This window comes from Schistocerca cancellata, chromosome 1 (assembly GCF_023864275.1).
Source record: "Schistocerca cancellata isolate TAMUIC-IGC-003103 chromosome 1, iqSchCanc2.1, whole genome shotgun sequence".
Classification (NCBI taxonomy): Eukaryota; Metazoa; Arthropoda; class Insecta; order Orthoptera; family Acrididae; genus Schistocerca; species Schistocerca cancellata.
The window spans coordinates 771,796,624-771,813,200 of NC_064626.1; the positions used below are offsets into that span (position 1 = coordinate 771,796,624).

Below are 16,577 nucleotides of genomic sequence, written 5' to 3' on the forward strand. Positions count from 1 at the left end.
GATCATAAGTCCTTCAACTAAGCACTGTCAATATTCCCAGAAGAACTCTTTCAAATGTGTAAACATATTTTGTATTTGTTTATACACTGAAGAACCAAAGAAACTGGTACGCCTGGTAATTTCATGTACCCCCCTCCCCCCCCCCCCATGCACACAGAAGTGCTGGACAAAACTGGCACCATGAATCCTACAGAGCTGTCCAGAACAGCATGTTACAAGGCATCCCAGTTATGCTCAATAATGTTCATTTCTAGGGAGTTTGGTGGCCAGAAAAAGTGTTTAGACTCAGAATAGTGTTCCTGGAGCGAAACTGTTGCAATTCTGGACTGTGTGGGTTGTCGCCTTATGTGCTGGAATTGCCCAAGTCTATCAGAATGCACAATGGGCATGAATGGATACAGGTTATCAGACAGGATGCTTACGTACGTGTCACCTGTTAGAGTCATATCTAGACGTATCAGGGGTCCCAGATAACTCCAACTACACATGCCCAACACCATCAGAGAGCCTCCAGCAGTTTGAACAGTCCCTTGCTGACATGCAGTGTTCATGGATGCATGAGATTGTTTCCATGCCCATACTCGTCCATGTTTGCATTCATCAACAGGCCAATGTCGGTGTTGATGGGCCCAAACGAGGCGTAAAGCTTTGTGTCACGCAGTCATCAAGGGTATACGAGCGGGCCTGCAGCTCCAAAAGCCCATATCGAAGATGTTTTGTTGAAGGTTAGAATGCTGACACTTGTTGATGGCCCAACATTGAAATCTGCAGGAATTTGTGGAAGTGTTGCACTTCTGTCACGGTGAATGATTCTTCTCAGTCATCGTTGGTCCCGTTCTTGCAGGATCTTTTTCTGGCCACAGCGATATCAGAGATCTGATGTTTTACTGGATTCCTAATATTCATGGTACTCTCGTAAAATGGTCATACTGGAAAAATCCCCATTTCATTGCTACCTCGGAGATGCTGTGTCCCATTGCTCATGTGCCTGCTATAACACCACGTTGAAACTCACTTAAATCTTGATAACCTGCCATTGTGGCAGCAGTAACCGATCTAACAACTGCGCCGAACACTTGTCTTATGTAGGCGTTGCCGACCGCAGCGCCGTATTCTGCCTGTTTACATCTCTCTGTATTTGAATACGCATGCCTATATCAGTTTTTTTGGCGCTACAGTATGTACCTGTATTATTACTATTAAATGAGGAAAAGACCCAGAATACGTGGTTCAGTCTATCAAAGACTACAAAAATAGAAAAACAATTGCACTTGACAACAGTCTAACATGGAACTCTCATGTTGATCACATAGTGGTTAGGTTGTCAAGAGTTATGTATTTGTTGAAGAGACTGATGTGTTGTGTGACATTTGAGTACGTAAGGACAGCGTACTTTGCCTTTTTTCAATCTGTTTTAAGGTATGGGTTAATACTCTGGGGAAACAGCAGAAAAATAAATGAAATTATCGTGATCCAGAAGAAAGCAATCAGAGTATTGGCTAAGGTAGATAATAGAACACATTGTAAACCATTGTTCATTAAATATAGAATTTTAACAGTAATTAATTTATATGTTCTTGGCAGTGTTAACTACATACTTGCTGAACTACCTAATTTAAGTGTAACAAATGAAAGGCATGGCTACTATACAAGAACGTGTACTTCTCTGCTGTTGCCACAAAATAGATTAGCTAAAACTAACAATAGTCATAAGTATATGGCAATTAAAATACACTCCTGGAAATTGAAATAAGAACACCGTGAATTCATTGTCCCAGGAAGGGGAAACTTTATTGACACATTCCTGGGATCAGATACATCACATGAGCACACTGACAGAACCACAGGCACATAGACACAGGCAACAGAGCATGCACAACGTCGGCACTAGTACAGTGTATATCCACCTTTCGCAGCAATGCAGGCTGCTATTCTCCCATGGAGACGATCGTAGAGATGCTGGATGTAGCCCTGTGGAACGGCTTGCCATGCCATTTCCACCTGGCGCCTCAGTTGGACCAGCGTTCGTGCTGGACGTGCAGACCGCGTGAGACGACGCTTCATCCAGTCCCAAACATGCTCAATGGGGGACAGATCCGGAGATCTTGCTGGCCAGGGTAGTTGACTTACACCTTCTAGAGCACGTTGGGTGGCACGGGATACATGCGGACGTGCATTGTCCTGTTGGAACAGCAAGTTCCCTTGCCGGTCTAGGAATGGTAGAACGATGGGTTCGATGACGGTTTGGATGTACCGTGCACTATTCAGTGTCCCCTCGACGATCACCAGTGGTGTACGGCCAGTGTAGGAGATCGCTCCCCACACCATGATGCCGGGTGTTGGCCCTGGGTGCCTCGGTCGTATGCAGTCCTGATTGTGGCGCTCACCTGCACGGCGCCAAACACGCATACGACCATCATTGGCACCAAGGCAGAAGCGACTCTCATCGCTGAAGACGACACGTCTCCATTCGTCCCTCCATTCACGCCTGTCGCGACACCACTGGAGGCGGGCTGCACGATGTTGGGGCGTGAGCGGAAGACGGCCTAACGGTGTGCGGGACCGTAGCCCAGCTTCATGGAGACGGTTGCGAATGGTCCTCGCCGATACCCCAGGAGCAACAGTGTCCCTAATTTGCTGGGAAGTGGCGGTGCGGTCCCCTACGGCACTGCGTAGGATCCTACGGTCTTGGCGTGCATCCGTGCGTCGCTGCGGTCCGGTCCCAGGTCGACGGGCACGTGCACCTTCCGCCGACCACTGGCGACAACATCGATGTACTGTGGAGACCTCACGCCCCACGTGTTGAGCAATTCGGCGGTACGTCCACCCGGCCTCCCGCATGCCCACTATACGCCCTCGCTCAAAGTCCGTCCACTGCACATACGGTTCACGTCCACGCTGTCGCGGCATGCTACCAGTGTTAAAGACTGCGATGGAGCTCCGTATGCCACGGCAAACTGGCTGACACTGACGGCGGCGGTGCACAAATGCTGCGCAACTAGCGCCATTCGACGGCCAACACCGCGGTTCCTGGTGTGTCCGCTGTGCCGTGCGTGTGATCATTGCTTGTACAGCCCTCTCGCAGTGTCCGGAGCAAGTATGGTGGGTCTGACACACCGGTGTCAATGTGTTCTTTTTTCCATTTCCAGGAGTGTATATAACAAATTGTCTAAAAATGGGTCAATCAAGCCTGACAAATTATTTAAAGACAATGTTCATAACTTCGTGTTAACTAATCCATTCTATTCATTAGAAGAATTTTTAGAAATGCCCTATATCAGCTTAAGTATGTAAAAATTTATTTTGTAAAATTAATAGGTTAAGTGAACTGACGAAGTCTATTGCATGTAATAATGCTGAATGACTAATAAAGAATCTGAATCTGATTTGACGATATGCCATGTCAAAATATTCAAACCGAACAAATTGAATTTTGTCACGTGTATGCACAGAGCATTACTTTTAATAGATTTTCACGCAAAATACGATTTAATTGTACCATAAAACCAGCTTTTTATAAGGCCTCAAGAGCTTTTAGTCGTGTAATAACAATGTTTTCTTTCTTGTCCTAGACGTCGATTTCCCAGAGAAATACGGTACGCTACTGTGTTGAATTACTGGACTACAAAAAACTGGAACAGTATAGTTGCTGCTATCATTCGGAACGTGTAAGGAAGACCTCGTTACATCTTTGTTCGCAAGTAGCTGCTTTCTTTCGCATGGACATCCTGACTTCCGAGAAAGGAAAGGACAGGATGCGCCAGAAACGTCTAGCGGTGCTTTCTGCTTCCAGCGACGGCCAAATTGTGACTCATACTTTACTTTCACCGCGTGCGTCAGCCCCAATGAAACAGGAAAGGCTCGTCGCATGATCTCCGTGTGGGGTGCATATTCCGTCGCCATTTGCATTTCACATACCTTTATGATTCGTAGTGGTTACGAGGAACTAGTGAAAGTGCTAGTATTCCCATCGCTGATTATATTACCGGTGTCTTAACGGCATACTTCTTTCCTCGTATTTGGAAGACGGCGATCGAGTCTGCCCTATTGTGCAAGTTATGATGAACCAATGTTTTTCTCGTACTGAGATCGCAGTCTGAAGAACCGATCGGGGTGACGCAGTGGTCATTTTATCCTATCTTGAGATCGCTGTCTAATGAAATCCACCGAGCGGGGTGACGCAGTTGTTCGTCGCTGGACTCGCATTCAGGAAGACGGCAGTTCAAATCTCTGTCCAGCCATCTGGATTTGGAGTTTACGTCGTTCTCCAAATTGGAAAGGTTTCTTTTTAAAGGACACGTCCAGTTTCCTTCCCCATTCTTCTGCTATCGGAACTGGTGCTACGTTTCTAAGGACGTTAAATCCTAATCTTCCTTCCTTCTGAACAGCCAGCTACTATGATGATAAAATCTTCTTGGGTCGACAGCTGAGTCAACGCATTTTTCTCCAGCAGGGTTTCAGCAAGTTTCTTACTTGCCATCTTCAGGCGACAAGCGTTGTTCTCCAGTAACGTTTCAGTAAGCGAAACCTGAAGATTGCAAGTAAGAAACTTGCTGAAGCGTTGCTGGAGAACAACGCATTTCGCCTGAAGATGGCAAGTAAGAAACTTGCTGAAACGCTGCTGGAGAACAAAGCATTGACTCTGCTGTTAACCCGAGAAGATTTTATCATCGAGATTCACCGAGAAAGTCTGCATTCTCATATAAATAACTACTAGTACTCAGCTGTAAGTTGTGTGTTAGTTTATTGAACTGACTTAGATGTAGAACTGACTTATGGATGTAAAAAGATTTTCTTTACTTTTGCGTCATAGATTTTGAAGTTACTATCCAGTCTATGAAGCGATTTCTTTTCTGGAAGGCATTATGTGACTTGGAGCCGAATCTGCAACTCGAACCATCGAAATCATGGCCCAGCAGCTACCACTTGAATATATTAGAGACTAGTCCGTAAACTTAAAACTGACTCGCCGGTTGCATGGTCGACTTTTGATAGACAGCGTTTTACTCCGTGACCTAGTAATTCGGGACTGCACTGTGATGACTTGGCTCTGAGCACTATGCGACTTGACTTCTTAGGTCATCAGTCACCTAGAACTTAGAACTAATTAAACTTAACTAACCTAAGGACATCACACACATCCATGCCCGAGACTGTGATGACTTGTTTAGATAAAGTTCACCATCTGTTCCTTTCTCCAGCTTCTCCTACTGAGTTATTGGTTCGTCTCTAGCAATCTCGATACTAACGGGGCTTTAATCACTAATCCTTCTTTCTTCGTACAGCACTGCAATCTTTCGTCGCAGGATAAATCCGGTCTGCAATGGGTTGACCAAAAACAAATTTACAACTTTTTGTATTGGCCGTCAAGCAGCACACAGTAGGAAGTTATCATACGCCGAGAGACGAGCGCATCCCGTTGCGAAACCAACTGTCAGCAGAAGAAAGTCCAATTAGCCTGTAACTAGGAAATGAGTTGAACGAATTGACTGGCGAAAAAATATCTTTAGCGTAATAGATCTGTTAAGATTTGAAGCATATTAGGGAACATAACTATGTATGTATCCCAGGAGTTGGAGTGGTTCCGCCGGGTGCTCTCTCCTGTCAGAAAATGACATGTGACTCCGCATTTGCGTCTATGAACGTAACTATGACATGCCCCATAGACATATTTCTCTTACGGGTATTTCCGCAACGTCCATTTCCAGTACCACCAAGAATTCCATGTGATAGCTCTATTTGGAAGTGACTGTACGCAATCTCATAATTCAGGATAATTATCAGACAGTATACTGCGTTCATCGTAAGAATAAACTTGATGTAAATACGTAAAACATTCTCGGTTTTCTCGCCGCGTCAGATCGGGATAAAATCTCGAGCTTTCGACGATAACCTCCATCGTCATCGTCAGAAGCAACTGACGATGACGATGACAACGGAGGCTATCGTCGAAAGCTCGATATTGTATCCCGAATTGACGCGGCAATAAAACTGAGAATTTTTAGATATAAGTGCCGTCGCGAAAGACTTCGTTTTTGATGTAAATACTACACTGTGTATTCTTTCGCATTTTCTGGAATCTCATTGGATTTAGTTTCACGTGGAGCGGAAACCAAGTTGGCTAGAATAGAGTCAAGTACGATAATAAGGATACGTTTTATGCTGTGCGTTGCGCGCGCTTCTGCTCAGCGATGATAGGGGCAACAGCTTCATGGCGCATTTTATGTGGACAGCACTGGCCAGCCAGTTGGTCCAACCAACCTTCAGTGATGTGAACAGGTGCAGTTAAAACGTGAAAAGTGGCGAACAGAGAAACAATATAGTTTCAAATGTCATTTAATTTTTAAACAGAATGAAATAATATACTACAAAACTCCAGCAATACGCTTCTTAGTTGTCCGGACGGAAAACGTAATTTATTCTCCTTCTTAGCTAACGTAGTATTATAATTAAAAACAAGTGTGATGAAAATTCCCAATTTAAGCAAAGGGTAATTCTTGTGCCTGAGCTATGTGTGACATAAAAGTGTGTAGCAGGAATTTCATCATGTAGTTAAATAATTGAAGCCACTGAAGGTATTACTTGTAGTCAGTCGCATCCCATGTCCGAATCCGACCAGTACCGTAACTAGGCGATCAGCTACAGAATCCACGAAGCCAGCCAAATACAACATTTTTTTTTCCTCTGGAGAGCTGTTCTGCATTTTGACCGCATTCGACAGTGACCTGTGACGAAGATTCGTTCCAGTACGTCTGGTATCTGAAATGTCTTGTTATTCCTCGCGACAAATCCCTTAACTTGGCTTCAGGACAATTCTATTGGGTTCAGATTGCAGTGGTACGGTGGCAACTGTAAAACTACAGCATTTGTATAATGTGCTCGATGCAGTGACAAATGATTGTTTTTCATGTTTCTGCAACGCTTATCTCTCTGGCTCTTGTTGAGACCACATCTGTGGTACAAAACAATGGACGTAGTACAAATAAAGAGTAGTATTTGATTTTTCACTCTTCTCCCAAAAAATTTAAATGTGTAATGTTTTGTTAACTTATACAATCTTTATTAACAATCTTTTATAAAATATCGATAGTTAGGAACTTATATTTACAATGAAACCCGGAATTTTGCGTGCAATAAGTAATTAGAAACGTGCATTTTTCGTAAAGTCGATGAGTAAGCCTGTGTTAACAAGCATAGTGTATTATATTTGGCGAAATTCATATTTAAATGATTTAGCTATTCGAACTTAGCCGGCCCCGGTGGTCGAGCGGTTCTAGGCGCTTCAGTCCGGAACCGCGCGACTGCTACGGTCGCAGGTTTGAATCCCGCCTCGGGCCTGGATGTGTTTGATGTCCTTAGGTTAGTTAGGTTTAAGTAGTTCTAAGTTCCAGGAGACTGATGACCTCAGCTGTTAAGTCCCATAGTGCTCAGAGCCATTTGAACCATTTTATTCGGACTTAATGGAGAAAAAGAAAAGCCTCAGCGAGGTTCGAACCAGCGAACCACAGAATTCTCTAGGACTTGTCCCCATCGCTACCGATTAATGCTTTATATTAAGTAAATACAATTTCTCTAAAAAGTTCAAAGCCGATTTTCTCTGTAATCTTGTGAAGAACATTAAGAGAGATTTGTTTCTCGCCAATTTAACGGTGTCCTGCACGCGTGTTCTGCTACGAAACAGGTAACAGCGACTGTCATTTTCATTCTACGTATTTAACAGCGCGACAATCAGAGCACAACTGGCGTTTACAGAGAATGCGAGTGTACCCGATTTTTTAAATAAATAATGTATAGCCACAGTATGATAGAAAAACGTTTATGGCTAGAATGAAGTTTTCACTGTACAGCGGAGTGTGCGCTAATATGAAACTTCCTGGCAGATTAAAACTGTGTGCCAGACCGGGACTCGAACTCGGGACCTTTGCCTTTCGCGGGCAAGTGCTCTACCAACTGAGCTACCCAAGTACGAGTCACGCCCGGTCCTCACAGCTTTACTTCTGCCAGCACTTGCCCGCGAACTGCAAAGGTCCCGAGTTCGAGTCTCGGTCCGGCACACAGTTTTAATCTGCCAGGAAGTTTCTTTTTCAACGTTTATGTCTGTTAATACATTAGAATAAAAGTTTCGTTTACAATGAAAGTAATAATATATCTAATACATAAGTTGGGCCTACAGCCAAGAGCGTAAAAACACCAGTGTACGTGTGCTATGGCTGCCGACCAAACATCGCGTTTGTATTTGTTTACAGCAGGTTTATTATTACGACGAACGAACTATAGCTGTGTAGGGGGCAGCTGTATTAATCAAGCGCACTGTTGATACTTAACCCAAGTGATCAAGTGATGCCTGTTCGGTAGCAGTCATTTCTTCATGATGCTGCTTGGACGAAATGACATTGTGACAAAAGCATGTGTTCAGTTGCCAGCGGAGGGCTTCTTCTGGCAGGCAAAAGATACCAACACGAAGGGTAGGTGAACTCACGTACGCTTCCCGGATATTGTCAAATCGTATTTTCGGTTTATCCACCCGTTGTGTGTCCACGCCGTCGTGGGGCAGGGGTGGGGGTCTATCTCGCCGTGACATCGGTATGGCGCGAATCTTCCAAATAACTGTCGTGAAAGTACTTCACAGGAAGGAAATTATTTGGATTTTTTTCACCGCTCTCTGTTCTTGAATGGGGTAAGAGGGAAATGCACGGGCCGCACGGAACTGTCCCTCGTGCGCTGCGGATGTAGGTGGGCGGTAGTCGCGGCTGGGCGGGTGAGTCGCAGCTAGCTTCCTCTCGCCCCGCCACGCCTTCCTTCCGCGGAGCGCCACTTTCCCCTCGGATCGGCCGCGGGCAACCAGGGTCACCGCATCCGGCGGCGTGCGTCGTGTCGCACCGGCGAAAGCGGCCCCCAGCCCCGCACACCACGCACGACAGGTTGGCGTGGCGCGAAGGCTTCTCGGCGGCCGTTGACCCACGCTGCCGGCCTCTTCTGCGCGCTCGCTGTCTTTCCTCAACTGGATCGATTAGTCCGTCATGCTACGAGGCCCATTTTAACAGTGAGGGACGGTTGGATGGAAAATACGCGTTGCTCAAAAAAACGCTCAAAGAGAGATACAGTCAACTCTTGCTAATTTCAACCTCGATAAATCGAATTTCTCGATCGAACTAAGCAGTTGTCCGACCACTGTAAAAAATTCTTCGATGATTTTAAGAAATCATATGTGTTTTGGTACACTCAATAAACTGAACGGATAGTCTTTCATGACTGTCGCTTCGGTCAAGTATCATCATGAAGAAATAACTGCTACCGCCGGCCGGGGTGACCGAGCGCTTCTAGGCGCTTCAGTCTGGAACCGCTTGACCGCTACGGTCGCAGGTTCGAATCCTGCCTTGGGCATGGATGTGTGTGATGTCCTTAGGTTAGTTAGGTTTAAGTAGTTCTAAGTTCTAGGGGACTGATGACCTCAGAAGTTAAGTCCCATAAAAAAAAACTGCTCCCGAACATGTGTGACTTGGGTTATGTGCGCTTGATTAATACAGGTGCCGCCTACACAACTATACTTCGTACATCGTAACAATAAACATGCTATAAACAAATACAAACGCGATGATTGGTCAGCAGCCGTATCACACCTACACTCGTGTTGTTACGCTCTTGGCTGTAGGCCAAACTTACGTATTGGATGTACGCTGAAGGTCCAAAGAAACTGGTACAGGCACGGGTATTCAAATACAGAGATATGTAAACAGGAAGAATACGGCGCTGCGGTCGGCAACGCCTATATAGGACAACAGGTGTCTGGCACAGTTGTTAGATCGATTACTGCTGCTACAGTGGCAGAGTATCAAGATTTAAGTGAGTTTCAACGCGGTGTTATAGTCGGCGCATGAGCGATGGGACACAACATCTCCGAGGTTGGGACGAAGTGGGGATTTTCCCGTGCGAGCATTTCATGAATATACCGTGAATATTAGGAACCCGGTAAAACATAAAATCTCTACCACCGAGCGGGGTGGCGCAGTGGTTAGACACTGGACTCGCATTCGGGAGGACGACGGTTCAATCCCGCGTCCGGCCATCCTGATTTAGGTTTTCCGTGATTTCCCTAAATCACTGCAGGCAAATGCCGGGATGGTTCCTCTGAAAGGGCACGGCCGACTTCCTTCTCAATCCTTCCCTAATCCGATGAGACCGATGACCACGCTGTCTGGTCTCCTTCCCCAAACCAACCAACCAACCATAAAATCTCTGACCGCTCGTAAACACACTATAATTCGAAGTTATCGGCTATCTAACACTCGACAGTTCGAGTTGTTTCCTCGGTTGCTCCTGTATTTGTTTCGTCATTCCGCACTTCTCCTTTGTTTGCTCAACAAAGCCTAATGAGTTAATATAGGACCTACATACAATGAGATGACAAACGTCACGGGATAGCGATATGCACACATAGCCTACGGATGGCTGGAGTATCGCGTACACAAGATATAAAAGAGCAGCGCACTGGTGGAGCTGTCATTTGCACTCAGGTGGTTCATGTGAAAATGTCTCCAAAGTGATTATGGCCACACCACAGGAATTAACTGACTCTGAGTGCGGAATGCCAAACACCGACAATACCAGATTTCGGGCATTGCGTCTCACCACAGACAACGCAGTGGCCGACGGCCTTCACTTAACGACCGAGGGCAACGGCGTTTCTGCAGAGTTGTCAGTGCTGACAGACAAGCAACACTCCGTGAAGTAACTACAGAAATAAATGTCGGACGTACGACAAGCGTATCCGTTAGGACGGTGCGGGGAAATGTGGCGTTAATGGACTATGGCAGCAGACGATCGAAGCGAGTGCCTTTGCGAACAGCACAACATCGTCTACAGCGCCTGTCCTGGGGTTGTGACCATACCGGTTGGATACTAAACGACTGGAAAACCGTGGCCTGGTCAGAGAGTCCCGATTTCAGTTGGGAAGAGCTAATGGTAGGGTCTGAGTGTGGCGCAGACCCCACGAAGCCATTGATCCAAAATGTCAACGAGCTAGTGATGGCTCCATAATGGAGTGGGCTGTGTTTACATGGAATGGATCGGGTCCTCTGGTCCAACTGAACCGATCATTGACTGAAAACATTGGTCAGACTCTCAGAACCGTGGGGGACCAATGTACTGGCACAAGCGTCACACACGCTTACGTAACAGCCGAGCAAATCGGCTATTGCAGAACGTTGTCTTGGCACCAGTCATCCTATGGAATATAACACGGAGATTCTGGCATGCACTTCTAGCTACTGGGATAACGTTATTATGAAAGCAGTTGAGATTGAACAAGCGAGTAAAAAAAAAAAAAAAAAAAAAAAGGCAAACCGAGGTTTTAAATTCACTTGCAGAGTGCTTACTTGTTGCCGTTTTACCCTGAAAACGATAGAATGTGCACCTGTCGAAATATCGGCGGCTGTTGAAGTCGTCCTTCGGCTACAGTCCCTATGTTATTTGGACGTTGTGTACGCCAATAGAAACTCAGGTCTCACAATTATAATCTTATTTTTCCGATACCTACGGAAGCGATAAGCAGGGGCTACTAGTGTATTCCTAAATTCCTCAGTAATTTGTCCGTACGCAGAACCTTATCAACGCGTCCTTCCACTTTGTGACGCTCAGTTGTCGCTTGCCAGTTGGGGCACTAACCATGAATCTGAGAACAACAACAATTCCTTTCGCCAGCATTTCTCTGGAAGAATGAACAGGTGAATAGCGATGAAGCTCTGGGATGTTAAGTATCTCTAGATCAGGTACACTAGAGGACGCAATGTATATCCTTCAAGACTACGGAATTAGAAGCTTTCGTCGCGTTCAGCGAGCAATCTGGACGCCGGATGGCAGAAACGTGAGGCTCGCTCAGCTAGTGGCTAAGTGAAAAAGGTCTCCTTGCAGCAATATTTCAAAGTTGGCGGAAGTTGATGGGGTAGGAATTTGGACAAGGAAAAACGAGAGTCTGAACAAAAGGTACTTGGAGAACAAATATTGGACTATTTCACAGAGGAATCCTCTGGTAGACACTTGAATGACGAAGAGAAGGCGGCACAGAACTGACTTGCGTTATCTGATGCCTCTCAGTTGGCGGGTATCTCTGAATACTGTGCTCTCTTCTGACTAGCGGTTGGCTTTGGGGCCTGGACCATAACCCTTCCGTAGTGTAATGGGACACCTGGCTGTTCCTCCCCAGGGGGGCCGTATTTAAATGACCGCACAGCCTTGAGTGTGCGCCGAATTTACTCTTCTCTGAGGAAAAAGCATGTAATGATGCACTGTAATAATGGCAGGTTCGGGTTGTCGCAGCAACGCCCATATTTTATTTGCTGTTATAATATTCTTCCTGTACTGATACATTAGATTTTATGCTCAAATTGGTGCCCGAAAAGATAGCAAAATTTCCGCCTATTATTCTAAATGTATCTCTTTGTATGAAAGAAAATCGTAGGTAATATAAGGGGCGATCAAAAAATTTCCGTTCGAAGGCCGTGCAGTGCAGAATCGGCAAGTCAATGAGTCAAAATCACCGTGAGCATTGAGGCAATCATCCCACCGATGCGACGCACTAGTCTGAAGATACCCGTTTGGTAAAACATTGTGCCCTGCTGCGTGAAGTCCGCAAATGCCTGCTGTACATCCTTGTCCGACATGAATCGTCGATCCTTCGAGACTTTTTCTTTTTTTTTTTTAAAGGATCGAGGCGTGATAATCGCTTGAGGAGAGATGAGGACTATAGGGCTGGTGCTCGAGTGTCTGCCACTTGAGCTGTTGTCATTTCCGCATTACGACATTTGCAACACCGGGACGTGCGCCATCATGAAGCAGCAGCATCCCTTGCGCGCACCATTCCAAAACGGTGGTTTTCGACAGACGTGCTGCCCCATACGCATTCTTTATCCTCCGATTGATGGCTACCGGTGTTTGTCCTCCGCCAGCCTAGAAAATAATACCAGCATGTTCGTCCTGTTTGGATGCATTTGGTAATAACCTCGGCATAGTTCACGTTTCCACATTTACCGCACGCACAAATTACACGAATACTACACTAATCACTTGCCTACGTGTCGGTACTTATATACCCGCAACGGAGTCTCCCTATGTTGCACATAAGCTGCAGCAGCACACTCAAAAGGGAACTTTTTAATCGCTCCTTATACATAAGCAATTAATATCTTGTGCTACAGTCAATATCGTTACTTATATTCCGGTATTATCGAGGTATCGATAAAATTTTACATATCGATGGCAATACGCCATAAGCAGAGTCTCAGTCCTGTGCGTAAGTACTCCACTACCACAATCTCTATCACAACGACTGCACTTGACAGAGTTGCGGGTGAATGAAACCACGTCGGTGACCACTACTCGCCTCGTAATGGACATTTCGGAGATTGTGACGCTTCGCTCACAAGACAGTTAAACGAGACGAGTGCGTGCCGGCGGGGCCGACGTCCGCTGGAGGGTGTTTCACCGAGGCGAGAGAGGAGACAACGTGTGCGTCTTGAGTGCCAGGGCGGCCGTGACTCCGCTACACAATGAGTTGCTCCGCATCCTTCGAGCGTGCCACCTCAAGGGGCCGCCGCGCCTGCGGTGCAAATTACGGAGAAATGCGTCTCTTCTTTCTTCACCCATATGTGACCAGCTGCTCGCGACTGCATTTGAGGGGGAATCGACCGTAACCTCTAGGCTGTATTACCAGCCTCCACAAAGCTCGCTCGGCGTTAGCTGTTGTTTGTATAACAGAATGACATTGTCATTCACACCTAGCGAAACATCCTTTCGTCTCGGCCAGGAGATATGTGGCAGCGTGCAAAACCTCACTCGCGCCCAGAATCCACGTACTCTTAGCACGTGCAGCGGGTGAGACAAACTGCGCGACGTATTGCGCCGAAGATTATTTATTGTCAGGCCCATACCAAAATTTTTGCACTGCTATATTATTGACACCAGTCTAAATCAGGGTCGCCAACATCACTTTTAGCCGTCAGGCAGACTTTAACTTGTCACTGGTGCAAAGCTAATGATAAATGCACTGTAACTATCTGACTGCATCAAGAAAGATTCCGAGACCCGACCACAGGACTGGAAAACGTAAACCGGTAAGTTAATAAGTCACGACCTCTGCCTCCTAACAACTTACTCCACAGACCTCCATGAAGTCCAAACAGGATATGTGAGAAACAAACAAACAAACAAACACAGTCCGAAGTGGCCTTGAAAGCCCAATGGTACCGACCGGCTGCCGTGTCGTTCTCAACCATTATGTGTCTCCGGATGCGGGTATAGAGGGGCACGTGGTCAGCACATCGCTCTCCCGGCCGTTGTCAGTTATCGTGATCGGTGCTGCTAGTCCTCGACCAAGTAGTTCCTCAATTGGTATATAGTTGAGAAGTCAGACAGAAACACCACATGCAAGGTTTCCAATTTTACTGGCTTCAGTTACACCTCTCCAAGTTCGACACTTTTATAGTAAACCTCACTTAGGTAGATCATGGCTACAGGCACTAATGTGACGCATCTAAACTGTCTACATCGCTTGACACATTTCTTTATTTATAACGTAGTTTCGCCTAATCCCGTCATCAGATCTGTAACTAAGATTAGAGGAACATAAAAATACCCAGCAATATCGAGCTAAAAAAGATGAAAATTTAAAAAATTAATAAATTTTAGCAAGTTCACTCACCCGAGATTTGAACTTATAAAATAAGCTTCAGTGTCAGTATCAATAAAACCCATACCTAATCAGGCGTCAAGTATCAACATGGTTCAAAAAATTTTACGAAGATTAACGTTCCTGCCAAAACGACTTACAAATAAAGATACAGATATGAAGCGATCTAAACTGTTTTATTCACAAAATATTCCAATAATCGTAGGCTCGTACCCGAAGTTTATTTCCTCTATTCCTAGAAAGCCGAAAAGAGATTAAGCAGGTTTCCACTCCCCACCCGCTTACCCCTCCCCTCCTTCTGAACGCAATTTCAAATTCCTTTAGTCTTTCTGTGTTAAAAAATAAGTGTCGTCGACTTTGCGACTCGCGATGTCAACGTAGCGTTTCCAACCACAAATATTTTAGCCGTGGCTTTTGGGACTGTCAAAGGGAGCCGCAACAGTAGAGGAACCTCTGGTCGGGAATACCAAGGTGCAAGGTTCGGAAACGCTATGGTCGGAAAGTCCACGGAACCGAAGAATACTGCCCCATTACGACGTAATGTTAGATGTTTGAAGCCTAGCTTAAAATGTTATCCGTATGATGTTAGATCAACAAAGATAACACAACTCATGCGGTTACATCAGGTGTTTTACTTTACAAGTACAAAATTGGAATTTGTCAAAACATAAGAATTAACTGAAATTTCACATTAATATCTACATGTACTGATCTCAGTGTCCAAGGTAGCTACAATTTAAATGATCACTGAAGTATGGATATGTGCGCTTTACGAGGGAAAGTTTAGATAAAGTTTGAAATTATGTTTAAAGTTCGTTGGGAGTCCGTTGGGAAAACACACCAATTGCTCCCATCGTCAAACATTGCGCTTCATTTTAAGTAAAAATTAGTTTTCTGGCATCTCAGTGTTCATGACGTCGTATCTACTGAATTATGTGTCATGCGATGATATAATTTTGCAGGTACATTCAATGGTATAAGTGGATACTGTCTGCAAAATGAGTTGCGGATAGAGTCAGTAGTAAAGAAGTAACAAACTAAAACGTCTGCCTAGCGCTCAAGTTTTACTGCATGAACAGCAAAAATGTAGTTACCGATAAACCTTTCTGCTTTCATCATTCCGTGGGGGGTGTTAGCGAGAAAAAGTTTTATAAAGGTTTTAAATTATGTGTAAACCTTGTTGGAAGCTGCTAAGAGCTATATTCTCGAATACAGAATAATACAGTCTGGATAATTTGAGCTCCCTGAATTAACACTGTCTCTAGACATCACACAGTTTTTAACTGTAATTCTGTGAAACCCCTAACGTACGATTATACCTCGTAATGAGTAAATTGTGTTAGCCTCTAAAGGTGTTAAATTACGTAAATAATGATTTCAAATACTGAACAACAGATTTGCGTTGCCCCTGGAAGCCGAAAGAGATGCAGCCTTGCACTACAAACCACGGACAGGGTTAGTCGTTTAGTAATATACACTCCTGGAAATGGAAAAAAGAACACATTGACACCGGTGTGTCAGACCCACCATACTTGCTCCGGACACTGCGAGAGGGCTGTACAAGCAATGATCACACGCACGGCACAGCGGACACACCAGGAACCGCGGTGTTGGCCGTCGAATGGCGCTAGCTGCGCAGCATTTGTGCACCGCCGCCGTCAGTGTCAGCCAGTTTGCCGTGGCATACGGAGCTCCATCGCAGTCTTTAACACTGGTAGCATGCCGCGACAGCGTGGACGTGAACCGTATGTGCAGTTGACGGACTTTGAGCGAGGGCGTATAGTGGGCATGCGGGAGGTCGGGTGGACGTACCGCCGAATTGCTCAACACGTGGGGCGTGAGGTCTCCACAGTACATCGATGTTGTCGCCAGTGGTCGGCGGAAGGTGCACGTG

The 16,577-nt window shown here is 45.5% G+C and overlaps 1 protein-coding gene across 3 annotated transcripts in view; it reads right to left on the minus strand.

The window, feature by feature from the left end:
• LOC126187067 (uncharacterized) overlaps positions 1–16,577 on the minus strand; it is a 255,499-nt gene that overhangs the window by 46,360 nt on the left and 192,562 nt on the right. Inside the window, exon 1 of one of the 3 annotated variants that reach the window (XM_049928266.1) lies at positions 3,919–4,032. The exons of the other annotated variants lie outside the window; for them this stretch is intronic. The gene's annotated coding sequence lies outside the window, so the exon portion shown is untranslated. Of the gene's footprint in view, positions 1–3,918; positions 4,033–16,577 lie in introns of those variants that run through there. 3 annotated transcript variants of the gene reach the window in all.